The sequence below is a fragment of the Pangasianodon hypophthalmus genome, chromosome 19, assembly GCF_027358585.1.
Source record: "Pangasianodon hypophthalmus isolate fPanHyp1 chromosome 19, fPanHyp1.pri, whole genome shotgun sequence".
Classification (NCBI taxonomy): domain Eukaryota; kingdom Metazoa; phylum Chordata; class Actinopteri; order Siluriformes; family Pangasiidae; genus Pangasianodon; species Pangasianodon hypophthalmus.
Genome location: NC_069728.1, coordinates 5,753,032 through 5,767,462, shown reverse-complemented (window position 1 = coordinate 5,767,462; position 14,431 = coordinate 5,753,032). Strand labels below are relative to the sequence as shown.

The window sequence follows — 14,431 nt, the reverse complement described above, 5'->3', positions numbered from 1 at the left end:
TATGATCACAATAACACTACCAATATCAGCCAGCCATAATAAACAGTGTACTAGACTACAACTGTGGTTAACCAACACTGAAGCTGATATTTTACTCGTAATATTCCCCAATGTGAATATTTGCAGCATGTCTAGTAGAGATCATGAAAATGGTATAGAAAAAAAGGATGATGTCTTGGAAGGATTTAGTGTAAGAGAGAGAGAGATAAAATGAGAGTATTTGAGGGACATTTTTAAAGTTGGTGAAGGTGAAACTCTGTATGATGTAAACTATAACTTTTTAATGCTAAGCCTTTAGCCAAGCCTTTTGTGTGTGTGTGTGTATGTGTGTACTGTTTCAACTAATAAAAACCTATTTTTTTTATTTTAAATGTTACCAGGAGTCCCATTCAATCAAGCCACATCAAAATGAAGAGTGTACGTGCTATTTTAGCCGTGCTGGTTTTGCTAACCTGAGTAGCGTTGGAATTCATGCATAGGAATGTGATAAAATATATACATACACACACACACATACACACACACACACACCACACAATCAGGTCCATAAGTATTTGGACAGTGACACAATTTTCGGAATTTTGCCTCTGTACACCTCTGTACACCTCTGTACACAATGAATTTGAAATGAAGCAATCAAAATTTGACTGAAGTGTAGACTTTCAGCTTTAATTCAAGGGGTTTACCAAAAATATTGCATTAATCGTTTTGGAATTCCAACCATTTTTGCAGAGTCCCTCCATTGCTGATATCAAGTTTCCAAGTCAAACTGTAAAATGTTTAGCAATTTCATGCACAACAGGGTTTAACAGAACGCTTTCTGCCATGTCTGCCATATATATTTTCTCACATTCCTAGAACAATATTTCTGATATTAACTAGCAAAATATATGAGTACAACAAAGAATATGATTGTGAGAATCCGTCACGACCCCATTTGTAAATCAAGCGATGCCACACGGGGATGCAAAACCTAGTCTGGGAACCTTTGCTGTAAGCCTTTAGGCATTTTCACATTTTCAGACCTGTGGCCATGGGCATGGAGAGTTCTGTGTGTTTGGGTAAGGGTGGAAATATTTTCGAATCCAAGTACATCCCATTCGGATACCAACCCACCTGAGCATGCAGTCTGCTTCAAATGAACTCAGGTACTGTCTATTTCTAAAAATAAGCATTCAATTTGTCCAATTTGGTACTTTAACATTCCACCTGTCAGTCTCAGAAACACAGAAACACACAAACGCATGCTCAGAGGTCTGCATACTGCAGGGAGGCGGCATATACCTACCCTTCAGCCATTAAATGATTCTCCTCTAGCAAAAAATAGCTGAAATTCACAGCTAGTCATTAGCCATCAATGAAAACAAGACATTATTACACCTCACGTTACTGATGAAAGATGTTTCTATTTGACTTTTACAGACAGTTGCTCAAGTGTTTAAAGTTGAAACATCACTGCTAGCTCACTGAGGCTCTCATTACTGTTGCTTGCCTGCTATGAATACTTTACATAAAATTGTTTGCTTTGAACTCTCCAAAGGGACTCTCCATACTTATCATAAAACTCCAAATATTGTGATTATGCTTATTGCTGTTCCCTTCACACATACACTCACCCACACTGCTGCAGCAGTGTGATCACAAGCAGAGACCGCGTTAAGAGCACTGTTTGTGCAGATGAGCTGTCAGCTAAAGTGTAATCATTCTACTGCAAAACTCAGTCTCTTTAACACCTCAGCTGTAAAGCGTTAATATGTGTGTGTACACACAAAATACACTTCTACACCCACAACAGAGAAGCACTTCACCCATTCTGCAATATTCCTGCTCATTTCAGAAGCTTGGAAGGAGACTAAGGGTTTCGATTTCTTTAAATTGTGATTCAAGATGCAATTATAAAAATAATTCTGAATATTTTTTCTCTCCATAGCTTACAAAATGATGCTTACATTATGATTTTTTTCTATAGTATAACCACATCCTGCGTAATATTATAATATTATAATATTATCAATTTCATCCATCATTAAAAACACGAAGGTTCGTCTATTTCCAATGCAATTTTTTCATTAGAAATGTTTGGGACATTTTGCTTATAATGTTTTTGTGCATTGATGCAATGCCTTTAAAAAATAGATTTTTTTTTCTCAACTTGGCAGGAGAGTGGCTGTGTGCATACTATATGATAACGCATACAAAAAAAAAAGAAAGAAAGAAAAAAAGGGCCCCTTAAAATCTTCCCTATTTCCATCATCTTATTCTCACAACCAACTTGCTCCAGCGTTGGAGAGCAGCCAGGATAACCATTTATTGGTTTTTCATTGTGGTTTGTTCTGAACAGAAATGATATTTTATAATTCATATTTTTTATGATATCTAACGTTGCATGCCCCAGTCTTTAGTTGGAAACCGGTTATAAAGAAATAATAATAATAATTAAAAAAAACGGCTCTTTACATATGGTCAAGAGTCATTTGATATTAGTTGATTGCTTTACATTTTTCAGCATAAAGTGAAGGACGTTTTCTTTGAATGTGACATTGTAGGTTACTGCCATGATCAGATCAGATTACGTCAGAGTATTCGTCAACTATGCAGTGTGATTACAAAGGAAAAATACTTTGTAAATAAATTTTCCTGCAGGTGATATACGATCTAACATCCTATCTTCCTGTAGCCCGGGATCTGGACAGGAATTTAGGCCTGTTGGGAAAATGTTTAAGTTTAGGCTACATTTTCTTGAACTCACACTGAAACAGGAAAATAACATTATTAATCAATTAAACACTTTTTCAAATAATTTCAAGTTTTCACTCTGGAACAATTCATTGATTCTGTTTGTTTTTTTTGAAAAATTTTGTTCGTTTTCAGTTTTCATTTTCCTTCCCTGTAACATTTCTAATCCCTGACAGAAGGAGACAAGTACATGGGTTTCCAACGTCTGCATTGTCCAATTAGAATCAAACAGTGGGGGAATTTTTTTATTGAGTAGACATTGGTAATTTAGCCCATTACATTTATTTAAGTATATTCTGGATAAGATGAGAGTAGTTTAAAAAGGAAGATTTTCACTCTTATTAAACTTTTTTTTAGAATTACCTATGTGTTTTTGCACACAATTTTTTATTTTCTGCTTGTTTTGTTCAGTAGAGTTTTTTGTTTATTTGGCTGGCCATCACAGTAAGGTCTTACAGGAGAAGGCTGGTTGGCTTCAAGCAGACTGGCCATTTTTACCACAACAAATTTTTAGACTGACGTCTTACCCAGTGAGATCTTTTGCAGGAAGATAATCTAGGCATATAGATGGTCTAGTTTTCAGAAACTGCTGATGTCCTGGGATTTTCATGCAGTCTCTTGAGTTGTTTATAGCTCTCTAGAATGCTGCGAAAAGCAAAAAACATCATGTAAGCAGCAGTTCTGTGGGAAGAAACACCTTGTTGATGAGAGAGGTCAGAGGAGAATGGCCAGACTGGTTCCAGCTGACAGGAAGGCTACAGTAACTCAGATAACCACTCTTTACAACCACGACGAGCAGAAAGTCATCACAGAATGCACAAGATATCGAACCTTGCGGCAGATGAGCTACAACAGCAGAAGACCACATCAGGGTTCACTATTGTCAGCCAAGAATAGGACTTTGAGGCTACAGTGGGCACAGGCTCACCAAAACTAGATGGCTGAAATTGGAAAAAATGTTGACTGGTCTGATGAATCTCAATTTCTACTGAGGCACACAGACGGTAGGTTCAGAGTTTCGCATCAACCTCATGAATCCATGGACCAAACCTGCCTTGTGAGAACAGTCCAGGCTGGTGGAGGTGGTGTAATGGTGTGGGGAATGTTTTCTTGGCACACTTGATTTACCTTGTACATTGAGGTGTACTTTCTGCATAATAAATATATTAATAAAGTTTTAAAATTTGTCTCCATTTATTTACACCGAATGCTTTTTGTGAATATCACTATCACCACTGTGTGCTAAATTTTAAATCTGATCATATTTAACAACTAAAACGCTACTTTTTTTCCCAGATGATTTTTTTACTCTTACTTAAGTAGTTATTTTAATGACTGCATTTACCTTTATCTGAAACATTAACCAGGTTGCACAATCCAGATTAAATCAAAGCTTATATATTAATCTACTATCTATTACTTTTGTCTAAATTGCATTGAAATTCTGGTTGTAGTTTAGTGTAATTCTTGTATTTTTTTTTATTTATTTAATCTTGTCACTGAGGTAACTTAAATTCCCAATTAGCAGAATATATTAAATGTAGTAAAAAAAGAAAATATTCCTCAAAGGAAACAAAATTGATAGTTTTTGCTCAAATGGGATAAAAATATCAATAATGATTCATCTCAATAATAACACTCTTCCTGTATTTAAGCCAAGTTTTAAAATTAAAATTAACTACATTAACACAGATTTGATTAGCTCTAATCCTTGTTGGTGCAACCCACCCATTATATTTAAAAGTTTTTGACCCCACACACACCCCACTGGAGAGCTAACACTAACCATTAGGTGCTAACCATTAGCTTCATGTAGCACACACAATGTAACACACAATGTATTACTTCCCAGATCTGGTTCATGGAGTAAGTCAATGATGCGAGAACATCAGTGTTACAGGAGCATGATGTTCTTGGTTTTGATTAACCTTTGCAACAGCACATGGCTAACAGTCAGGGGCTGTGTTAGCCTACTCTTTCCTGCTGCTGCTAATGTAAAAGAAACTGTACCGTACCTGTGACAAATGTGGCTAGCATAGATAGCACAGATCAAACCACTGTGGGAATGTCATTCACTGAACTGCTACATCATATGTACATAGCATATGAACCGTTGAGAAAGCGTAGCATTACTTGCCCTAGGAGCTGACGGCTACAAACCTGATATGAATACCAGAACATGTATTATCATATTCTCTCCATCCACATCATATGATATGAGAGGTTTGAGGGTTCCTGGTCCCCCACAGGCTATCACTTCTAGATTTATTTATTCAGAATGTGTGTGTAGAGAAGGATAGAGAAAGAGCGAGCTCAGGACATGAAATCCTCGCTTCCCCTCCTCCATCCTGAACACCCTGCTACTGAGCGCTTTCACCTCCATCCCTCGTTCGTCTGTTCTTAAAGCTCCCAATTTCTTTGTTTCATTTACTCCCTCCTTTATGCTTCACCCTACTGTCTTCCAATTTATCTCTTCACCATTATATATATCACCCGCTAACCCCTCTATCTCTCTTTCTCTACCCCCCAAGGAGCACTACGGCAGGTTGATCTGATAGTAATGCCCCGTGGCAAGTCTCTTCTCTGCCTCGACATTTTTAATTTAAAGAGAAAATGGACATGCTCTCTGGCAGGGGTTAGAAACAATGTGTTCCTCAGAGTATACATATTTTTGCCTCTCAGTGTAAAGCCATGCTGAGCTTAATAGTAGCATCTGACACGCTCCCTATCTCCTCCGCTCTCCTTCGCCTCTTCTTTACAGACACCCAGAGTCATCCCAGAACAAATCGGCCATCTACACAGAGAAAACAGTGACTGCTAACCCAAGGAAGCACGTTGAACCAAACCAACCATATGTCAGAGCGTATGTGTGTGTGTTTTAATTCAACATTTGGAGTTTTATTTCAGTATGAAATTCAGTTTTTCTGGGTTGCTTAGTGGAATCCTTGGAAAATCCTCTATCGCATGGCCTCCAAAAACAGCCCTGGTTTGTAATCACATATACAGGGTATTTTACGGTGCCAGAAGTATGCATCCACACAAAATGAGCCTCATTTATCAAACAAATGTATTCATAAATTGTTCACAGGAGCATTTACACAACAAAATGTAGTATTCGTAAAAATCCAGTTAGACTTTCGCATCCTGCGAGAGCTCCTGAATTTGCGTAAATGTATGGATAAGTAGACTCAGTAATGTGAACTTTGATTTTTAGGTTGCAAATCGTATAACTGTGAATGATGAATGACGCTTAGCGGTTAGCACGTTTGCCTCACACCTCCAGGGTTGGGGGTTCGACTCCTGCCTCCACCCTGTGTGTGTGGAGTTTGCATGTTCTCCCTGTGCTTCGGGGGTTTCCTTCAGGTACTCCAGTTTCCTCCCTCAGTCCAAAGATATGCGTTGTAGGTTAATTAGCATCTCTAAATTGTCTGTAGTGAGTGTATGTGCGATTGTACCCTGCGATGGGTTGGTACCCCATCCAAGGAGTCCCCTGCCTTGTGTCCCTGTGTATTACAAGCAATACAGAAAATGGATGTTTAAATAGTTTTTTTTTTTTTATTTACACTGCATGCATGAATTTAGTGAAAATGTGATTTGTGAAACGATCACACCATTTGACTGAAAGAACAATCCAAATCTATAAATTCAGACAAACAAGACTAGCTATTCAATTAGATCAAAAGAAATGGCACTATATAAAATGAAAAAGAGTTATTGTGTGTGGTAGCCAATGCACTGCAATGGCTGAGCTGCATTACTGGAAGATTTAGAATACCCTGCACACAGGTTGCTTCTTCACAGTTATTCATCCTTTTTCCATTTTCAGCTTTCTACAAGCTTTGCCTTATATGGAGTTTGTATTGTAGGCATCATTAATTGCAAACCAGTTGTCCCATAAATGCACTTGGCAATTTACTGGTGACTGGCATTTATCAACATCATAAGCATTTATTAACACACATGAGCATGAAGAAAATCTATAAATCTATTGGAAATTTGTAGTTAGGTTTGGTCTACAAAAATATTTACAATGTTTATAGCCAAGCAGCCAACACAACATGCAAAAGTGTACACACACAACTGGTACATACCACCTGTACCACACACCAACCGTATCAAATGTGGTAAATACTCCTCAGTGGGCGATAATAAGGGTGTGAGGGGGCAGAGACTCTCTCACACGCTCTCTCTCTGCCTGGTGGCTCTGCAGTCTAGCCCATCAATCCTACTTTGTGTGCTAATGATAGAGCCTTGCATAGCATCCAGCACACAAGCAATGAGAGGCAGCAGGCATGAAAAGCAGAGAATCTACTGCCAGCAGCCAAAGAAATGGGGGGGAGGCACTGTGACTGGAATCAGCAATCAGCAACCTGCTGTTGCAAACACACACTCACACACACACACACATATACAAGGTACCTAACACGTGCACATAACACATACATACATCACTTCATTTTCTTTGTCTGATAGAAATGAATACAATTAATAATACTTCAGTGTCATTACGCCACAAAGCTGAACAGAAAAGCAAACATTTGTGAAAGCATTTGTCCAACTAATGGACAAAAAATTAATTGTACAAAGAAGTCATTAGAGTGTCATTAAGAAGAAGTCATTAAGAGTAGCCTGGCCTGGTGCTGTTTAAAGGCTGTTACAGAAAAGTCAAGGAAGAATCATCACTTTAGCCAATTTTTCTATTTTTTTTTCTGTGACTGAATTAATTTGCGCTATAATAAGTTGCACAATAATCACTCTTCTAAAAACTGAAACAGGATAACTCTTTTGGCCAGTGATTTTTTTGGTCAAAAGTCAAAACTTCCATTCTTGCCCATTTTCAGGCAAGTGGAAATGCAGAAAAGTAGCAGCAGATGAAATTGCTGCTTCAGTGCATCCCTACTGTATATATTACACTCAGTTCTTTATAAACTGATATAAAGTGTATCTGTTATATAGCAAATTCAGAGACAGAACCTAAAACAACAGAGACAGATTTGTGTGAATTTTATAAAATCATGCAGATACACGTTAATTGTTTGGTTCATTTTTATATCAAACATCACAGTGAGGGAAAAAGTTTGATCTCAGTGGCTTTGCCGGTGGCCTGGTTATTGGTTCCAGAAGGGCTGGTCTGAGTATTTCAGAAACTGCTGATCAGCCAAGAAGAGGAATCTTTCGCTACAGTGGGCACAGTCTCACCAAAACTGGACAGTTAACTAGCAAAATCAACCATGTGATGTTTTTTAAATCCTCAACTATCCAGCAGAAGTCCTGTATCTGCATGATCGGATAACTGCATGAGTGAGCAGGGGTATAGGTGCTCCTATTAAAGTTGCCGGTGAGTTTGTCTGACTCGCATCACTTATCTGACTCACATCACTTCTCTGACTCGCATCACTTCTCATGTGTTATTCTACTTTTCTACTCAAACTTCAATATTCCATCTGATACATTCATACAGCACTTGCAAATACTTACATTTAAGAAATTTCCATGCACCAAGTTATCAGGGGGAGTGTCCCAGTCCTCCTCATATGCTTTTCCAACAACTAGATTGTTGGATCTACAACTAACAATATCCTTTTTTTAAACATATGAGTTAGCATATGAGCAGTGATGACTCAAGTTAGACCAGCATGCATTTCCAATTGGGTCAAAGATCTAATTGGCTCTCAATTAGGACGTGGAGGAACCGTTGGGTTATATTTGCAGAGTGGGACTCCTGTGGTTCCTGGTAATAGCACAGATTACTCACATCACACCATTACAGAAGCTGAGCAGTGGCTGAACATTTTCCTCATGTCACTTTAAAAGCAAAGAATTTCTGATATTATTTGGTTTTAATGTTTTGCACAGCAATCATACCCTGGTGCTGTTTAATAAAGTATAATATAATTAGAGTGGGGTTTTGCCAAAACAGTGTATCAGATGTGATTACTATTTCCAGAAGTCATAAACAATTAAATAAATAGAAGTCACTCAAAAATAGTACAAACATACATATACCATGATTTATATGTAAGGAATAAATGCTGCTATAGGCCTGCAGTTTATATTAGGGGCAGCTGGTATGAATGACTAGCAGCATTAACCTCCCCCCCATCTTTCAAAGATAAAAAGACATCAGTTATAAGGCTTCAGTACAAATTACCTAAAAGACAGACAATATACCTGTACGTTTAATGTTGTTCTGGTTTGAATGAAATAAAACTTTTCTGTTTACCATGTTTGTTATTCGGAGGAAATCACAAATGTAGCTGCCTATCTGCCTTTATGTGTGTTTTTGCACGTGTGTGTGTGTGTGTGTGTGTGTGTGTGTAATGGGCGAATGCTGAAACAGGACACAAGTGTATATTCTCAGCTGTAGTTTTAGTCTTCATAATTCCAGGCGTGATTCAGATCACAGGCAGGCAGCATCAACAAGGGCAAAGCCATAATCATAAACAATAAATATGAGTGAAGGTCATAACCAGGAAATGCGGAACTACACGGAAACAGGAACGCTAGGAAGCTGGGAAGTAAGGCTCAGAAACACACATATACACAGAACGAGACTTCTCCAAGAAACCCAGAAGGATAAAAATAGAGATAAAAAGATATGCTAATTAGGAACTAAACTTAAAACAGATGGATATAATCAGGAGACATGGAAATGAAAAGACAAGGGGTGGAGACAAGACCAGGAAAGGAAAACAAACAATGTCACAACAGCAATGTCACAGTAAGAGCAGGGGCTATGTGTGTATGTGATTGGTAACAGTGTCATTTTTTCAGTGTAATATATATGCATGATTACCAGCCTTCACTGTATACTAGGCTACTAAGCATGCTACATAGTGTAGTTGAAAATATTGCCTTTTGAAGACAGATAGAAGTTAAACTCACAGAGACACAGTTGACTCCAAAGCAATGTGTTTATTCTCGTCACGGCCGGGAAGAACAGCTCCGTCGTTCAAAGTGCTCATGCCATTACATACAGCAGATCATTACACATAGCTAGTGTTTGATGATTGGATGCAGGTAAACAAAGAACTTCATACTTATTGGTTAAAACAGGATAAGACCATCATTCATTATCATAAATGATTACATAATTAACAGGAAAGGAAATACATATATGGCGTAAATCTGAGATTACCACAACTTCATCTTCACTTCAAGGTCATACTCTTGCTCTGTTTATCATACATAACAAGACATGACCGCAGTTTCACATCATGTGTATTAAATCTCTCCAGAGGGAGTGGGCCTCTCTCTCTCTCTATGCCTTAAATCAGACTCTCCAGAACATCCTCCTGTTATCTCACATACAACATATCTGAATATAATGAACAGTGCACTTGACTTCTCAGAACCCATAAAAGCACTGCGTCTATGGAGTACATGATGAAAACTAACAATTACTAACTACTAAAGTATAATTAACTAATATGTTATAACTATATATGTTATTAATAACTCATTAGTAGAAGTATGAAATTAAATAATTTTCCATAATACTCGTTTTGATAACTGCTTACAAAAAAATGGAGTAATAGTCCACAGTCTCAGCTAACAAGTTTGGGGAACTTTAGTGTAACGCCTCGTCCGAGGCGGGTTGTGTAGGATCCATAAGCAGAGATTAAAGCAGATAAATCCGAAACGGCAGGCAAAATCACAATCAGGAAACGAGAGCAAAAGTCCGAAAAAACCAGGAAGTCAATCAGCGAGAAAATATGATCCAAAATCGCAAGGCAAAGGCAAAAATCAGAAAAACAAACCAGGGTCATACACATGAAGAAAAACCGTAAACAACGCAAAAGGAAACGCTCAGTAATGTCCCGAAAACAATACTTCACGTCCTCATGTGGTGAACGCGCTGCTTAAATGTCCCTGAAAACCCCGGAAGTGTTTCTCAAGGGTGGAGTCAAAACTCAGGTGAGGGCTCCCTCTGGCGGGCAGGTGCCGGTGGTGACGTTACATTTAGGGGATTCCTAAAGATGTACATTTCCCATTTTTAACATATCTGTATTTTAATATTTGACATTGCCATGTATTTAGTAATAGGCCTAATCTTTTGGAGGCTTTCTCAGTGCTTGCAGTCCCAGGCAATTGTCAGCTTTGCTTGTCTTGTAGCTATGCCTTTGTATTGTGCACAACAAATAACAGGAAGAGAAGGCACACAAATGTTTCTTAGGTTTGGTTGCCACGTTCATGTTCTGACACATTTCACGCCTTCCCTATGGGCATCATTGTTCATAATTAGCTTTTAAATACAATTCTGATCACATACACCAAAATATTTAGATTATAAATGTCTCCATCATTAGACCAACCTTCTCATTCTTTCAGTCTCTTAATCTGTGTGTGTGTGTGTGTGTGTGTGTGTGTGTGGATGCTTCACTTGTCCTACAGAGTATTCATAAGTTAAAAAGACCCTGGGGCTCAGTATCATATCAGAGCTTTGAACTGCTTTAAATTTGGTTATGATATGCTAATAATAATGAAGAGAAATTAAGATGAAGTGCTTGGGGCTTGTATGGATAAGCCAGTACTTATAAGCATAAAGCCTAATTAAAGAGTTAAATCTATGCCCCTTTCTGCCTCCTGCTCGTCCTAAGGCAGGGCTTTTTTCCTGGAGAGCATGATCTCTGAGTTAGATTAGTCTTTGCCCTTAGATGTGTGCTTGTCTGACTTCTAGACTTCAAGTCAGGCTTTGACTTGCCTTTTGACTTTAAGACTGCTGGTGTGATTTTGAAGGACTTAAACTGCTTTTTCAGACATGCACACTCTTTAATGTGCTTTCTAGTCAATGCAAGTGCACATGAACATGCACACACATATAGTACACTCACACACAATCACCCAGTATGTGTCAAAAGAAGTACTGATGTATACTGATGGAAAAATGTTCATTAAAAATGTTAATTGAATTGCATTTAGTTTCACTAAAAGCCAATCCAGCTAAAATTAATTTAAAGGCCATGGCAAGGGCATCATCCCTGCTGAAAAATTCAAGCCAAAGCTGTCATTTAAATTCATTGTCCACTTTATTAGGAACACCTGTACACCTGCACATTCACGCAATTATCCAATCAGCCAATTATGTGGCAGCAGCGCAATGCATAAAATCATGCAGATACAGGTCAAGAGCTTCAGTTACATCAAATAGTTCACATCAAATGTCAGATATGGGTTGGTGTTTCAGAAAGTATTTCAGAAACTGTTGATCGGCTGGGAATTTCATGGACAACAGTCTCTAGAGTTTACATAGAATGGTGCAAAAAACATCCAGTGAGCGGAAGTTCTGTAAGTAGAAATGCCCTGTTGTTGATTTCATATACCCAAGAATTTTTTATCCTTTATCTGCATGATTTTATGTATTACGCTGCTGCCACATGATTTTCCATTTGGATAGCTGCATGAATGTGTACAGGTGTTCCTAATACTGTGAGCGTAAATCTTCTGCTTCACAGTTAAACAGATCAACAGTAAACAAAGACGATAACCAACCTCAATAACTATTTTTTTCCATTTTCTCCTCAATGTATTCATCTGCCAGTTCTCATGTCCTAATTCCTAAATACACACCACATCATTCAATCTTAATCCTGTTTTAGATATTGTGATTGATATCAGAATGTTTTCCACTACAGTAGTACAGAACAGACTACATGCAGTGCTTACGGTATGAGGCTGAAGTATAAAATGTCAGCTTTAATTTGAGGATAACGACATTGTGAGTTATTCCTTCTTCTCTAACTTCTCTAAATCTGCCCATCAAACAATACATTTTGGAGGTCATCACCTTTTCACACCCTTTACAACGCATAGACATGCTCTCTGGACATCTGGGCCGTGTTGTGCCTGTGTCTGCTTGGGCTGCCAGATCAGGCAACAGATTCATCTTGATGAGGTGCCAAATGTGCCACAAGGCTCTATGGGACACCAAGCAGGGAAGGAAGAGGCATGCAGACTGAAGCAAGGTCAGTGAGATTTGCCAGACCTTGGAATCTCCACAGCTTTCTGACCTTTCTCACCGCGCTCCAATTGGCTATGCATAACCAAGAACACGCTTCACTTCCTTCTACAGATCCTTGTGATTGGCTGCCGCTCTCTTTGATGAAGGAGGTCAACAAATGGATTTTGAAGTACTTCCAAAAAACAGCACCCCCCCCCCCCCCCACCCCATACACACACACACAAACACACATACACACACACATAACACATGGGTTAGTCCAGTTATTAGAGTAGGCAGGCAAATTTAAGCAAGTATTTCCAGGCTGCTATGATGGCACCATTTTCATGAATAATGCATGATCCTCCTTAAATGGAAACTCCAGCCACGGGCACTCGAAGGAGGACAGGAAGGATTCAGTAATAGTGACACAAGAACCCAATTACATCACAGAAATGTAAAAAGTCTTGGGCTCTTTTCTGCGTCCACAAGCCACGCAAAATTGAATGGACTCAATCAGATCAAAAAGAATGCGTGTAAGAATGACAGGCCTCTTCTGCTTTCATTGCTTGCCTCATTCAGATTTACCAAACAACATGAGTCTTTTCCCCTCTTTCTTTTTCATTTTCTATTACGCTTTGCTTTTGGCTTCCGCCTCTTGACACAGGGACAAATCCTAAGGTCCGGAAACCTCTGACCAAAAACCCCTTCACTCAATGACATGAATAAACATGCAGACTATAGTGGCCAACACAAAAGCATAGATTCTGAAAGGAAGCATGATGGTATGTAAAGAGGTAGAAAAAAAGAGAGTTAGAGATGAAAAGAGTGAGATATATTCTAGCTGACTGTCTAAAGCTTAAGCTACAGAAATACACTGAACAAATTTCCACTCAATAGTGAGTGCAGACTATCCCAAATGATGTCTCTTTCATTGTGTCACTTTGCTGTGAATACTTCCATCCAACAGGCCTTATTTATCAAGCTGAATATAACTGGATTTATTCATAAATTGTTCATTATGCACTGGATTCATGAAAATCCATTAGTTGAGAAAAATGTACATATCCTGCGTGAGCTCCTGAATTTGTGTAAATTTAAGGAGACTTTCTAATATCAACCTCAACTGCCATATGAAGTCATATTCAATTACATATTCAAGACATTTTCATTTACACACAAATATAATGTCATGAAACTCAGTCATTTCATATAAATGACTTAAAAGAAAGCATTCTAAGACAAATCCATAAATTAACACACATAACACTAGCCATTGAATTAAGACAAAAGAAACATGCTATAAAAGGAAGAAGACTTAGGGTGTGTCTCAATCAGCTCCCTAGTTCATTAGTCAGGACACTGATCAGGGAGTCATTCATTTTAAGGGCTGTCTCAATCGCAAAATCCTTCCTTTTCCCTAAAAAATCCCACAATGCACTGCAAAAACCAGGGAGCATCAATGCTCACTATGTTTCCTTACTGGAAATGATGTCATATTTTCTGAAGCCTCCCAGCTTGAAAAAAAAATGGCGGACGAACTCTCAGCCAACTTCGTCTACAAATGTAAGTAGCTTGTTATCACTGTTGTAGCTCTCAAATGATTACTTTAGCGAGTATTTGACGTTCTATATATGGTTTGAGTCTAACGGCTTTTAAGTGTTTAATAATTTAAAAAAGCAACTAGCTAGCCTACAATCCTGCTTGAAGTACCATGACAGAAACTCTAACAAATTTATGAATAAACTAACAAAT

At 38.2% G+C, this 14,431-nt stretch overlaps 1 protein-coding gene across 12 annotated transcripts in view; it reads right to left on the bottom strand.

Annotated features, from left to right (window-relative positions):
• The window catches only part of dab1a (DAB adaptor protein 1a), a 356,465-nt gene that overhangs the window by 126,175 nt on the left and 215,859 nt on the right, over positions 1–14,431 (bottom strand). The window contains exon 2 of one of the 12 annotated variants that reach the window (XM_026944630.3): positions 3,264–3,381. The exons of the other annotated variants lie outside the window; for them this stretch is intronic. The gene's annotated coding sequence lies outside the window, so the exon portion shown is untranslated. The remainder of the gene's footprint in view (positions 1–3,263; positions 3,382–14,431) is intronic. 12 annotated transcript variants of the gene reach the window in all.